The sequence below is a fragment of the Varroa destructor genome, unplaced genomic scaffold (genome assembly GCF_002443255.2).
Source record: "Varroa destructor unplaced genomic scaffold, Vdes_3.0 BEIS01000002.1, whole genome shotgun sequence".
NCBI lineage: Eukaryota > Metazoa > Arthropoda > Arachnida > Mesostigmata > Varroidae > Varroa > Varroa destructor.
This window is the reverse complement of record NW_019211455.1, coordinates 24,054,291-24,070,193: the sequence shown is the minus strand read 5'-3', so window position 1 is coordinate 24,070,193 and position 15,903 is coordinate 24,054,291. Positions and strand designations below refer to the sequence as shown.

At 39.3% G+C, this 15,903-nt stretch overlaps 1 protein-coding gene and 1 long non-coding RNA gene across 3 annotated transcripts in view; one reads left to right on the top strand and one right to left on the bottom strand.

Annotated features, from left to right (window-relative positions):
* LOC111244675 (E3 ubiquitin-protein ligase RNF181-like) overlaps positions 1–15,903 on the top strand; it is a 112,248-nt gene that overhangs the window by 1,376 nt on the left and 94,969 nt on the right. The window lies entirely within an intron of this gene.
* On the bottom strand, positions 54–5,492 carry LOC147757553 (uncharacterized). Of its 2 annotated transcripts, XR_015321619.1 has the most exons (3): positions 4,915–5,201; positions 3,626–4,073; positions 54–3,461 (listed from the first exon to the last, which is right to left on the bottom strand). It is a non-coding gene; the product is annotated as an uncharacterized LOC147757553 (long non-coding RNA). The 2 variants fall into 2 exon arrangements; XR_015321618.1 differs by lacking the exon at positions 54–3,461 and having other exon boundaries at positions 3,934–4,073; positions 4,915–5,492.

Sequence of the window (15,903 nt, the reverse complement as noted above, 5' to 3'; positions counted from 1 at the left end):
ACTATAGGGACTATCCCAATTGAAAATAGACACACTTCGTGGGGTCTCGCACTTCTTAATACTTTCCGCAGTTTTATTATTTAGATTGATTAAACGAAATACCGTTTCATTGACAATCGCTTTTCCAGGTGAAGACTTTATTCAATCGTATTTGTTATGATATAATACACGATTTGCTTACGAAGCTAACATATTGATGTGAAATATATCTTTGCTGTTTCCTGATACTCTACTTTTATGCCTTATACTAAACCAAGAGCCTTATATCTATCGGTTTGTGAACGAACGTTTGTTATGGGTGACGCAGGTCTACAGTGTGACAATGGTTACTGTTTACGTCCCTCTCCACGTATATTTCCTATGGTTACAGCCTTCGATCGCAGCAGTTCCGATCGAGCCGGATCAACATATTATTGTTCTGCTCCGTGTTTTTGTGCCTATTCTAATACATTTAACGAAACACACACTTTGCTATTAATTAGTAGATTTTCCTTTATTATCCTTTATACTTCTTCATAACTATCAACGTTCTCTGTGCTTGGTAAACTGAAATTCCATTATATTTTTTAAAAAAATTGCATTGCATGTACGTAAGGTTGCTTAGTAGATTTCATTCTGCACGAAGCTCAGTGCTTAGATACATATAGATTACCTAGCCAATTCTGCAGTCTCAGTCACAGGTAAATTTGGAAAGCTTACGAATGCGTTCTATTTCTATCTTGGAAGAATCAGCATCGCACCACATTCACGGTAAATGTATGCTTTCTTAATGAAAAGCAACGACTGGACAATAATACACTGCAGATCTCCCTGACAATATAGTTCTTCAGTTGATTGTCAATCTTTAAATAAAAGGAAAAACACTATGTCTCAGCGAACGAAACGTTTGCCGATAATGGATAAGAAGCGTAGAACGCAAGACGCTCGTAGAAATACCATAATATGACTAAGTAAGATGAAATCAGTTAGGGCCAAAATTGGCATAAGTACCAATTTAAGGTATCATTTTAGATTGTAGTAGTTATTCCAGAATATGAAACATCGCGGCGGCCAACTTAGACACAAAAGCAGAAAGAGTTACTTGAACCTGCATAGATTAAAATGTAGGTCATTTACGTCTGCCACGTCGCTTATAGTAAACCACTAAAGCGGGTAGCCTCAAGTCAGGCTTAGTTTAATAGAATTTTGTTAAACCATTATCGGCCTAAGTGCTAAGATAATGCAAGCCACTTATCATTCTACAATGGGTCCTATTAACTCCTCTGCACATTACGCAAATCGAATGAAAAAAAAAACCTATCCTAGGGAGCTCTTTTCGAGGCTTTAAACTATCTCCGCAGAGAAATATTGCTAACACTTAATTTCGAAACCTAACAAATATGGCGTCATAGATGTACAGTACCTGTAAACGAACACGGAGCTGGTAAAAATTACATTTCAAACACATAGGATCGATAATTTGAAGTATAGAAACGAGCCTTAATGTTCTTTCACCACTGTAGAGCAAGACGAGGAAACTATTAAATATGATGTCTTAAAACACTGTATGCATAATTTAAATAAGCAAATGATGAGCGTCAGGCTTGGGGAACGGGTAGGACAGTTTAGAGGAGCTTCTAACCCATCTACTTGAAGAATTCTCGTTAATATATGCTCTTACACCATTGAATCATCGTACTTCTAAATCCGTGGTAAAATAGATCTTTGCAGTGAATTCAAGTAATTGAAACCAGCCCCTATACGTCTAAAGAATTAACATCGTTAATCCTCTACTTCCGATGCCGTGTCATACCTTGGTTTCTAGCAGAATCTAAACCTGGTGTTCCAACGAAATTGTGAAACTGCAGCTGCCTTTTAAATGCAATTATGTCGATTAATTGTACCTTTGAGTTCGGATGTAACTTCATTGGCCTGAACAAACTTTCTCGAAAACTACGCATCCTATTCACATTTTTCCAATTGACGTTCGCAAGGTTGCTTTTCCAACTCTAGTTCTTTACTAACCGCCTTTATGTGCCGCTACCGGAACGTAACTTTTGCACTTACAACGTCTTCAAATACAATGCATCTTTGATTCACTAATGCTAAGTTATAACTTGGTTGTCTTTTAGGTTCTTATGATGTTTATTGTAAGCTTCCAGCGTTCTTGTTTGACTGGTTTTTTAGAACGTTGACTCCGAACCTCCTGAAGAGTTCTATCCGTTTCTCTCTTATCTCTTATCCAATTAATTGCAAATAGCCCAGGCGAATCTACCTGAAACTTCCTGTAATATTGCCTTTGTACCTTTGTTACCTTTTTATACTTCCAATAGCATTTTGAAGGTAGTTTTACAAAAGTTAATTTATTATGTTAAGCATTATTTCCAGTGAATCACATTTTGAAAGACGGAACGATGAGTAACTTATGACCTATAAACGGAGTAAATATATCGGATATTCTGTATATACAGTATCACTGTCACCACCATAATACTGTATACGTACTATTTAAGCCAGTATCACAGTTAGAGCATTGGCACGTGGAAGTAGTGAGTTCCATTGTTTGCGAAAGATTTCAGTTCTATATGAACTCATATCATTCATTGCAGATGAAAGAAGCTATATTTTACGTTATACTGGCACCCCATGCAAAAACATAATTCTCCGGTGCTATATAGCACCTGGCTACCAGCAAAAGAAGTATAGAAAATGGAGGAACAAATAGACTTCGCGGTTACTGTTTGCTACGCTACGATAGCTTACACATATTTTCTAAGAGACGATTGCTTAGCAGATCCCATGTGAAGACCGCGTAGGCTACTTAGTAGGATGATCTTTTTTGACGGAGTGGATTACGAGTGTTTTGGCGGGAAGTTCGTCAAATAAATCTTGTTTATATACATGTGATGATTAGTTAACGAAAAGAGACGTATTATTGGCGTTTACTGCAGCCAATTGCGACATTTCAAGTATCAAAGATACGCAAATGGAATTCAAAAATAACGTTGCGTATATCGCACAGGTCGTCGCATATTCTTTATTCCACAGAGTTCGAAAGGTCTTATGGTCCTTAGATTTTCCTGATATAATAGATTCGCAAGCACAAACACGCCGCTGGAAGTCAGCCAACTAGACGAACACTCAGCAGCGGTATTCAACAAGCCGCCACGAGCGTCTATTTGGTTCAGATCCAAGCAGAAAAACACCTATATAACCTGTTTGATGTCTCAAGAAATTAAATAACGACAGATTCTAGTTGCTCTAAGAACTGGAATAGGTTACTTACCATTTTTTAAGATCTATGAGTCAACAAAGTAACCTATTAAAATACTTGGCGTCATTTAAGTTATACAGGTGCCGCAAACTTTGTTTCGCTGACGTACATGATGCTGAGCCTACGCACATTAAACTTTAATCAAATAGGCTTCATTTTCGTTGGTTTGTCAACATATCGTGCAACACGGATTCGCCTTCAGCAGAGCCTGTCGTAAGGTACACGAGATAAAGTAGCTCGTATGAGAATGTATTATTTGCACGCATACTTTTCCCGACTCTCACTGAACAGTGTACTCTGTAGGCTTCTTTTATATTCTTTGCGGACAGCGTAAGGGGTAATACGTTTCTATGCGATGTGTTTTGTACATACGAAATTGCGCGAAGAAGTTGTTTCTACTAAACAGGTTTGCTTTCTTCCCTTGAAGTCAATGAACTTGCTGCCAGTGCGTTGTACCACAGATGACCCCCCTCAATACCTGGGAAATTGCATTTTGAATCAGGGTCCAGCTTTTTTCAAAATCGGAGACTCTATGTTGCGGGTGGCTTTTGATTGATCCGCGCTAATATCACCTTAAGTTAGGCCTCGTACTATAAATGTGTGCCATAGCAGTGGCTTAATTTGATCTAGTGCTTGAAAAGCCATGGCAGAAGCTATTAAAGGAAATAGTAAAATGACAATGAAGGCCGAAAAACTTTTATTTATTAGAAAAATTAGGTTAATTATAAAACGACAGGATGGTGCGCATCATCAGCCTGTTGCGCCGCCTGCTACTGTCGCGTTGCTGCTTCATATTGATTTTTTGTCGTGTATGATTTTTCTGAAAAAAAATTTCTTGCTGTCAAAGCTACCTCAACAAGGAGTACTCACAGAATGGTATGATTATGTTATAATTAAGAGGAGAAACGAGTGTTCAAATATCCATAGCCAGCTAAATATAAGTGATTATTAGGATATGACGAACGTAAAAAGGGTAATGCGAATGCAAACGTTTCAGCAGTAATATGATTCATTATATCACACTAGACCAACCGAATAACTTTTACTAGTTAGTTGGACAAAACTCTCTGTTAGTTTCAGTGATGCCAAAATAAAAAGAAAAATGAAAGGCATAGATAACAGGGCCGACTAAAGCACTTGCTCTTCAATTGTAACTCATGGTATATGATTAACCTAAGCTATGCCGGTAAACTGTTAATCGGATTGCATTCGTAGCGACTCTACAATTTCAATTACGGCGGCTACATTTAATGTCTCTTTTTTCGTCCAGTGACTTCAAAAGCGCCTCAGAAAGTCCAAACGTCGCCCTCAAGACGAATTAACCCAAATGCAGTTAGGATATGCGTAAGGATAAATTATTCTGCTCCGAGTAATTAATAGCTCATCGATTCACTTAGAACTGGGCCTGAATTCGATGCGCACACCTATCGAGCCTATCACTAAGTGAGTATATACAAGCTTATGCACAATTGGCCTCTCACTCTATCAAGTAGCTGTCCTTTACAACGAGTATGAGATCTGGACTTTCAGTGAAGATAACTAGTATGTTTGCGTATATATATATATATATATATATAATAAAAAAAATAATAAAATTAATAATAATCATAATTAAATTGATCGTTGAGTATCAACATATTTTATAATTTTTCTCCACTTACAATAATATTGATGCCCTTCCTGTCAAGTTTCACCCGCCGCGCCTAATACAGTGAAATACAATAACTGGACAATATTCCTTTTTATTGTCTCTGAGATCGATTTCGAGGATTTAAACACTGGTTGGTGACGCGTACTTTGGTAGTAAACAAATGTCTAAGTGACAATAGAGGCGCACTGTATTCTAGCGCGGGCACTGTTAATTAGCAGACGAAAACTGTGGACGAAAATTCCCCGCGAAATATTGTGTGGCGGTCTTGTGGAACGTTTACCTTATGTTGAGAAAACAATTGTATGTCATTACCGTCGTCTGCTAAGCTCACCATTTCGTAGTTTGGATGGCGCGTGACATTGCCATACCCCTGTTGTGATAACAGGCGAGTGAGTGTCAGCACACCCAATAGCAAAGCATAGCCTTTGTGAAAGATAGTAGGATAAATAAAACACTAGATTCAATATGAGTCTACTTCAATTAGTTAAATTGAACACGATGACGAGAGAGTTATTGCAATGTATTCACATTTAGTGAGCGTTCCGTGCAGTTTCACGAATGGCGTTTTAATCATAGAATTTTGAATAGCCGTCAGGCTTTTTCAGATGTCGAAAATGGGGGCATAAGCGATTGTCACAAATAATTACATATGTGCAACGCATACTACTTTGCGACGCGCTCAGTATGTACGCTTTTATTGGCAGGCATAATTTGCCATGGCGTCGCCGACAATTAAATCAGGTCAAAACATTTATTATTTCACAGGTATCACGTGATAGCCTTGTCCTGGCTTTTTTTTTTTTGACTAGTCCTTAGAATGAAGTAGGTTTATGAACCATTTCTTGAACGTCAATAGAGCATCGCACTCGACGTGCCTAAACGCAGTACAAAGTAGGCCCAGTATTGATTACACCTCGGAGCACATGTTATTTATTGGATGGGCAATTAAAATCTCTTTTCTATATATCCGTGACTAACTTTTGCAGCCACAAACATAAAAACTGGTCAACCGCATAAAGATTTCTGCAAGTAGGTTCATCTTTATAGTTTGTTTGTAATCTAAAAGTTTTGCGCAAGCATTTGTCCACTAGCGCCAACGGATTTTAGTTAATTTGCCGGCCCTATTTGTATTATACGATACTATTATTACCATAATGCGCGGTGGTTAACTATATCGAAAAGCACCCCCCAAGATACAATGATATTTTCGGGAACCTCTGTTTTAACTATTTTGGCTCACAATAGCACTACCACCTAATCCTTATGGCAAGACGCAGTCATCTCAATAATTAACATTTATGTTGTAGATCTTTGTATTTTAAGGCCCTGTAAGGTCTTCGCTTTACATTAAGACTAAGCTATTGATTCAATTGTTCTGGCGAAACATGCACGGATGTCGTAATCGAAGTAGTCATGCGTACGGCTCGCTCAGAATCAGTGGTATGATCAGTTACGATGCCTTTAGGATAAGTGCTTTTTCGTCCTGTTGGCCCCCGCATAAACGTTTCGATACGTGACGACAACAACAGATATATATAGATTCATGTGGTAAACGCAAATCGCTTTGTGTACATATGTACCATATATATATATATATATATATATATATATGACTACCATATACGCTACGTGAAAGGTTTACGCGGACTGTTTACTGACCAGAGCTCAAAATTATCGAAAAAATATGGAGGTACTTACTCAACGTTTGGGGAGCACGTGCAGTGGCTACTGAAGGTCGTCATCGCCGCAGATGATGAAACGGTGCTGGCGCTGCGTTGTCATAACCGATAACAGCAAAAAGCGGCAAGAGAAAGAGTGGTTTGTAGCGGAGCTCGTGATGAATTGAGTAAATCAGATTCTAATGCATGTATTTCGTTGCGCGAAATTTAAATATGGCCTTATTAATACAAATGTTATGCATATCTGCATTTGTCTCATCGGATTTTTCATAAATCCATTCTAGACCTTTTGCCCAGAACGGCGGTAAGGTCTGCCGCACGACCTTTGACAATCGGGCATAAGTTGCAGTTATAAAGGATTCTCACTATCTGTGAATTATGGAAAAAGGGAAATGCTAGTATGAGAGCAGTGCTTTGAATTAACTATCGAAAACTTAACATTCAGATATAACAATAAATAGCGTGCAGTTCGACTGACGTACACATTTAATGATGCCAGCTAAATATCTGGTCGAGAAATAAGCAACGAGACTATATTTAAATGAATGGAACTATTCGATAATGGACGAAACATCGACCGGATGTGTACATCGGAAGCGTGGTGGGCTTGGCAACACGATAGTGGGCACAAATTAAGCCGGATGTTGCACTCGGTAATGGCTTATCTGGCTGCCGAGTAAATGGGTCGAACCGTCGTATAGCAATTAGAAAGTTTCAATTTGAGAAACGTATGAGGCTTCTTTAGACAGGAACCGATCGTATTTATGCCAGACTTACTTCTGCCTAAAACTTACTAGCTGAGCATTGACAGAATGGCCAGTATCTTTATAGAGGACTTTGTCGCCTACGGCATTATTGATTGCACTGTTTAGTATCCGATTATATAGATCCACCAGCACTTAAAGCAATACAATAAAGATAGCATTCATTAGAGTAAGAGTTTCTGTTGTCGAAAGTGTGGGCGGCACAAAGGACACTTCTACCATGAGAACACGGGTCGGGTTAACCGATTGGCGTCAGGAAGGTCGTTGCTTTTAAAGGCGCAGGTAAGATTAGAATAGAAGTCTGAACAGCTAGGTAACTTACAACTAGGGCCCGACACATATATCCGTCGCACAGCAATAATCTGCAACAGCTGTTTACAGGTTTTTTTGCTCTGTAATTGAAAAGTAATTTCGCGCTCGAACATTATTAACTTTCCTACACATTACTTCAGTAAGAGAAGTTCGAAACATATATACAGATGCAACTCTTGCGATGACGAATAATCGGTTTTTTGTCTGGCATTTTTTTATGAAATTTAAAAAAAGTTTTCATGTTTCCAACTTTGTTAAACATATAGCAAAATATCTGTATAGCGTATCAGTATAATTTTGCCGCAGCGGGTTAGCGGGTACTGTTTAAATCAAACTGAAAATGTTTAGCTATTACTACTTGGAAGCTTAAGGATGGCTTAAATTTGTCTTGATCAACACAGTTTGGTAGAATAGCTTCTTATAAATTAACGGTTATGGGACGAGACTATTTTTACAAGATATTTTCCTTCAGAAGGCGCGCTTTATGCCTCTGTAAGCATAATTTCGTTATCGCTGCTTTATCATTCATATCGCATCTTTACTAAAGATTCTCTAAAAAAAAAGATATAGTTTATTATACATAGGTAATAAAATCATTTTCTATAATATTAGCAGGCTGTTTGGAAGTGTTTGTCACTCCTTTGAGGTACTAATGTCTTTTCGTAGATCTATGCTTCTTTAATCAGTTCTTCGACGACTGCACAATCGGAACATATGATATGCACCTCCGAGGAAGAAGATGCAAAGTGGTCTTTTTCACTAAAATGAAATATCCCGTTTACGTAAAATAGCGTTTTCAAAAGTCTACCTTACAGCTAGTTAGCTCTTCCCTCAATAGACGTATGGTAATCAATACTGTAAAGAGAAAATTGTGCTTGTGAATGATGGCACGAACACAAGATACGAAGGATTCAACCAACGCCAAATGTCCTGCATCCCTTAATTCACCTATAACTGTTGGCCAATCGAACAAGGCCACCTGGAAATTTCGTATATGGTCAAACAAAATTCCCACCCTCGAACTGAGTATTTTTTCGACATGCAAGGTGTCTTTCCCTGGTCTAATGATAGGTTGTGTGAGGCCAATGTCGATTAAAGAGCATTTTGAACAGTTATGGAAGAAACAAACAGTTGAGTTAGTATTAGGTCTTCTATTTTTTGCTTGCGATCACTGCTGCAACTATTTTGTGTATTTCAAATGCACTTAGGGGATCTTTTGCCGGAACACTTGTAGACATGTCAGTCGTTATTACGTCTTCATCTGAAAAACAGATTGATTTTCAGTCTTTAATTCTTCGATCTTGGAATTGTTTAGCCAATTTGAAAGGCGCATATTTGTGCATGGAGACCTTTGGCTGGTTTACGACAGCTAAAATCACTCATCTCGATACAGCGTCAACACAAAGACAGTGACGCCGCTCCTTGGTACCTTATGACGCGGTTGATGAACCGCTACAAATCGGTCTTTCGTAGCGCGGTCGGTATGATTCTCCCTGCCTGCCTGCCCTGTGCTATCTTTTTTCCTATTTCTTTTGTTGTTGTTGTTGTTGTTTCCTATCGTTTCCTAAAGGCACCGTATCCTTTATCTTCTGGGGGTACATTATCAACTACACACTTCAATGTTCCGACCCACTCAGTAGTTTCTCTTCGTAACGGCTTTTTTATAAGTGTCCTTCCATGAAGTTGTTCTGTTATTCCCGTTACTTGTTCATGCATAGTGATCAAGGTACAGAAAAATTTATTTAAAAAAATCTGTGGTCGCAGTGACGTCGTTGCCACCAAATAGATGAGGGTAATGGTAATTATATCTCAAAATATATTCATTTCTCTATGAGTGGAAGGAGACGACGCCGATGGCCATCGTGCATAATGGGTTGCACTATGCAGCCATCGTACACGCAATACGTCCTAGTAAGTGCTCCTCTTTCGACAGCAGTTTAGAAACAGTGACAGTGTTGTCACAAGCGGTATCAGTCGAATGTGGAGGGAAGCAGGTTTTACGTAGAACAGATACAAATCTTCTGCCCGGGTATCTTCGATTATGTTTAATTTCTAGGTGGCATTATTTGATTGCCCAACAACCGTACGTATGTACCCTTTACTTTCGATTACTATGTTACGTAAGTATATTATCTCTACGAGCGGTGCAGACTCTACGTAAAGCAGTGTAAAATTTCGGCAATGAAATAACAAACTCTAATATAGGCCAATCAAAGGCCCCAATGTATTCGTGACTTAAAAATACAAAAATTATTTGCATCGTACATTTATTCAGCGTACATTGAAAATAGCCTCGCGTACCTATACTATTCGGCGATGGTTTTGCGTTTTAACACAAACCCAGATTCTTGTAGCGAACGGCAGGTGAACGACATTTCTTCCGGTGCATTCCCTCTGTTTGCTCGTTTTCTGGACGGAGCTCTCACGTTCCATTGCCGCGGTCGCTGCATCCGACACTATAGCGTTTAGACAGAAAAAACCGTGCTAGTATGGCCAGCCCACGCCCTCTTGCGCGCACAAACAAGCGTTGTATGTATTCTGTCGGGTTATAGTAGTACCACATGTTCATGCAGATAACTACTGACCACTGATTCCGTGGCCCGCTTGGTCGCTCGGCTGTTTGATTGATTGGATAGTCTACTTGTTTGCTCCTGGTCGAGTGTCTGTCTTGGCTGTACGACGACGACGACAACGATGACGACACGCTATGAGCGGAAATGGCTCCGGAAGTGCTTCTGCTAAATATACCCCCTTGTACCCGAGTCGTATCTGGAGCATGCAAGTCCATGCTGGTCGCATATTATCAGTGAACTACAAGCGTGCCGGGACGGCAAAGTGCCTTACACTGGCGATATTCTATCTTTGCCGATGCACACATGAATCTTCGCTTCTGTTAGGACTACTATATTAAATATGCGCTGTGTGATTTTTCTGGTTGCACGATAATCCCATCACTGCAAAATTTCTGCAGTTGCTGGCCAGAAATGTGGCATCCTTCCATTGTAACTAAATTAACGCCATTAACCGAGTTCTGCAGAAACCGAAGCAGATGATAGTCTGATGGTGTAAGATCCACACTATACGGCGGATGCAAAATTTCCGTTTAATTTTTACCAGGCGGCTAAGATGAAAATTGTCGAGCGTTGTAATGGCAAAAGACGATACGTTTTTTGTCACAAATTGCGCATTTTTATCGTCGTTCGTAATCCATTTTTTATCACCAACTTAAAAATGACTTAATGTCTTTGCGTTTGTGGAAAGTTTTACAAATAAAAACATGGTCAAGTAACTTGTTTTGCATCAACCCCTGTCATATCGAAACACTGAATGGCCTGCTTTCTTCAAGTGTTTTAAAATCGTTTAGTGATGCACGTTTAATTTCTTAGCAGTGCTGTAGCCGCTTCCGTACCGGTCGTGCATCATTTTTTTCTGTAACTGGTAGATCAGTGCGGCGGGCATTGTTGATATCGAATAAAATATTTAGGTCGTTCCTTTCAATAACATATCTTGCCTACAAACAGTACAGCTTTCTTCATTTGGCAACACAATAAAATGGTAAAATATAGCGAATCTTTGCAGAAATTTGACATATCAGTTGAAGTCCGACTCCAATTCTAGTGCATATACAACTGTTAAACTTGAACTTTGAAACAATGTCGATTCAACGGGACTTACCTATGATGTTACCTGAAATAGGTGATTTTAATTGCCATCTAGCTGGAAAAACGAGCTATTTTTAATTGTTATGTAGATAAAACTCGATGATAGCGTAAGCAAGAAAACTTCTAGCTGGTCTCTGCAATTGTTATGTAGATACGCGCGTTCATAACACTGTCTAGCGTTAGTAGTAGTAGTAGTATATAGCTAACTAAAACGCTTTATATGTTTATCTATATTTTACTTGCATTTACTAGTATTCTTTGCCGTTGTGCGTTTTCATTTTTCTGACGTAGATTCCTTCCAGAGGAACGAAAAGCGACTTATCTATTAGCCCCCAGTGTGATCTTGAACACAACCACTAGCCTTTCCTTTTAGAGGATTTTACGACGTATGAATTTAGCACGAGCAGCTTTATTGAGCCGCGAAGGGTTCGAATCGCGCGAATATAGCCGCCGAGTAGTGGCTAGACAGGCGAAATAGCAAACAAAAAGATTTTTACAACTCCACCAGTGAATAACGGCTCGCGTCTACGACCTGGGGTCATGGCACTGGGCGAAGAGTTTGGCTAAAGCTTGATGAGGGCCACCCTCAACGGAGAAACGTTCCGAACTCGTGAAATTCGGCCTTCTACTTGGCCGCTGTAAAATTGTCACTGCAACGCCTTCAGGAAAAGAGAAAGGAACGTATAAGCTTTATCTCGTGGCAACACGTTTTGGTTTCTTTTTGTGATGCGCGTGCTCCTTCGACGTACGCCTAGAAGCTGAAAAAAATCAGGAGCCTACACAAGACAGAAGAATAAATTTCCATCACTGACACCGCCGTGACGCCTGGTAGAAAATAACAACAAATAACTGACGGAGCAAAATAATGGACGTTTGCGCTGTTTTCTTTTGTACTATATCGGCACAAATCTGAAAAGTGTATTGTGAGGAGTTCGCTTTCACTCCCTAAGAATGAAGCTAAGATGGATTTGAAGCATACATGCGCAACAGGTTATTTTCGAAATGGGCGGGTTTCTAGTAAATCGCTTTGCGAGGCACCTCGTGTACTACAAGACTCGCCGTTGAAACGTTCAGAGGTGGCTGAATGAAGCTGTTACATAAGGTCGAGGTTTTTGGACACTCTCAGCGTTAGCATATAGAATATTTTATAAAATATTCACAATCACTATGAAATGTCACCCTCAGATATTCTGCCTTGCTCTTCAAAAAATTAGAGCCTACCCGAGTAACAAAGTTCAACTCGCTTGTTCATTTTTTTGTATTTGCCAATTGTTTGACCTACTTTATAAATGCTATACGAAACACTTCTAAGTGTAGCATTATTATTATTAGTGGGATTTTATTCCCGATAACCAAACAAGACTTATCGTCTAACAACATTTTGTATAGTATCGTATACTAGACCACGCTCAAATGCACACGTTAAGCCGCCCATCGAGGTTCCCAATGGATTCTTGCTGTGTGTAACTATTACAAAAAAAGTGACGGGGTTACCCTAATCTGAATATTAAATCCAGACTCTTCCCATGTACATCCTATTAGAAATGTACGAGTTACACACATATGCCGATTGCGAAGTTTAAGTTCAGCGTCGTATCAAGCGAGCAAATGGACACGGCCGCGAGCGTCGGTATCCTGTACCGGTTCTATAGAGTAGTTCCTAACAATTATTATATCCAAAAGCAGTATTTCTAATTTATACACTCATTTCTGATTTTATGTTATAGATCTGTATGTATATAGTCAGGAGTAAACTTTCCCTGTATGAACCGTATCGAACAAAAATAGACCGTTATCAAACAAACGAATTAGCATAGTACGGTGAGCAATAGGCAGTAATTTATTTTCGATGGGAGGTAGAAGACAAAGTATCCTATTTGCGTATAGTTAAATTGTGCAGGTAGAGAGCTATTACGATATGTACCGCGAGAAAAAATATTGAATCACATATGATTAAAAAACGTATGTGGGAAAACCGAAAAAATAATAGAATTTTTCTATTTAATGCTATTCGCCGTGGGCAAAGAGGTGGTACATGTTGTTTATTTGGCTGCTAGGACTTCAGAAGCCTGCACCTGTCACTAGTCAAAGTTCGGCGCGTCCGTGAATAGGTTTCCAGGGAAAATGGCCATGTTGTGCAAGTATTAAAAATCGCTCATTGGAGACATTCTGAATAGCATATGATGCAGTGTTTATTCATTAGATACAAGGTTCAATTTCTTTCTATAGTTTTCTTTAAAAAAAATTAATGCCTCGAAATTGGTATTGAAGTATTGGTTCTAGACAAAAGAAGAACTCGCAACGATAGAGTATGAGATTCAATTTTCCCACCACACGACGGGGCCCTCGTTACACGCACGCGGAGGCCCAGAGACCCACTTGAGCTAACATTAAGCTAAACACGTTGTTCGGGTAAAAAACTAGTCCTAATGCTTTCATTCAACTTACTATTGTACTTCAAGGTGGCTTTAGAAAAAGTGAGGGCTGTTCATGACAAAGTTACTGCGATCCCTTACTGCACCTCTACTTACTTCTATAGTGAACGCTTTAACTCTTGATAGGTTTGGATACAGGATTTTCGACAACATTCCTTCAACTTGAAATAAATGACCGAAACTGGGACGTGGAGTTTTATTACAGCCAGCTTCTACTCAGAAAAACCCCCACACTACCTCAACGTGTCCTAAACGGCTGGTCCATTCACAAAGTCATTGAATCAGCCTAAGTCTGGCACCTTAATTCGCCCTATCTCTCTGAAGGACTACGCCATATTGCGCTTCAGGAGAGAACGGCAACGTAGACTAGGTTTTAACGATTAGGGAACAACAATTCCCAGCACTAACGACAATCAATCAAAAGTGGTAGATTAACATCTATAGAGCTAGCGTATTCAACGCATGGCTGAAGTAGCATCTGAGGCACATACTATGCTGACCGAAAGCCCGACAGTGGGGCTTTCCTTTGAAAAGTCTGATTAAATTAAAAATTTAATAATAGAAAAGTTTCACGAGAACACAAACAGCCACACTAATAAATTATTTTAGCGCGATATTATTAGGGCGGCCACTTTTATCCATCGCTTAGATGTATCATGGTTTTTGCCGCATAAACACAGCAGAACATGTTATAAAAAAAGCAGACTGATAATCTTCTCAGCTACAACACACGGTTGTTATTCACTGTTTGATAGATTGATATGCTTGCAACATCATGATGATCATAAAGGTCGAGGCGCGACCTATTAAAAGAAATCAAAGCAAACAAAAAAAAAAACAGACTGCAGACTAATTTATAAGAACTGTGTGTGAATTTAAGCTTGCTTGCTTGTTTGCTTTCGTATCTAATCAGGTACGTCGACACTTCGGACAAGAAACGAACGCAACGTTGTACGATAGTGGAGCTAATAATACGGTCTGTTACGATAAGCCTATAGCGATATATTAGCGCCGAGTACCTCGTACCAGAATTGAACTAATGATATATCGACCATGACAAAAAATCATCGTTAGATCCATAACCGTATCGTCAGATGTTGATGTTAATTGCTTAATCGTCATCGTGCCCCCAGGTCGTTTATTAATGTGACGTTTTTTTTGCCCTTGATAGAGAACTGCATAAGTAATTAGATGCTCCTGGTTTTTGGTTGACTTTTCTGAAGACCCGGTGATATGATTTTTACCATCTTTCTAGATGACAAATATTATATCTGAATTGTGTCCATTTAATGTAAAAAGTGTCTTGTCAATTTCAAATAGTAATTTTTAGTTTTCGTCTGAAATTTAGCGAGGCTGTTTGATTTCGTAATTAACAATAATGGAAGTTTGATCCACGCTGTTACAGCCGACGTTCTTACGTTCGGCAAACACAGTTCTACCTTTAGGGCTAACTAGCGTCCCGCCCGATTATGCCGAAGATTTAAACTGTAGGACTGCAATTCCGAAAGAGTAGGCCAAATCGGCAGACGGCTATTTGAAAACACGGCTCACTGTATGATGCTCGAATAAGTTGTATGCGTTGAATATGTTACGCTTGACGGAAGTTTTTTCCAGTTGAGCTTAACCGGCTGCTCCAAGCGTAGCTTAAAAAACGACTAGACGATCCTTTTCCAAGTACCATCTCTGCAGTATAGTTATGCAACGCAAGTTCAATCGGCACTTACATCGCAAAGACAGAAGCAGCGTCTCTATGTCACTTTGCCCTTAGACGTGAGATAAGTGACGTTCTGGTCATTTCACATCTATCTGCAATGGTAGATCTAAGACGGGTGCCGACAAGGTCACGTTTATAGATTAATTACCTATAACAACTTTACCGTCATTCATTTGGATGTTTGACTGAGTGGACTTAAAAGGGTGTTTGCATCTTGAATACGCTTAATGCTAGCTGAAGCGAAAGAAATACCCTTATGGCATTGTTTAGGCCCTTATACATGCTGACAACTGCCTCCGCTCTTTTGTTGTTTTTTATTCGGAATAGAAGGGCCATATGATCAGCGAGCCAGCCTGCCGTGGGAATAGTTATAGAAAGTAAAAATTTTTCTCACACAATATAGAACTAAAAAGACATCTGAACGGTGCTCTGG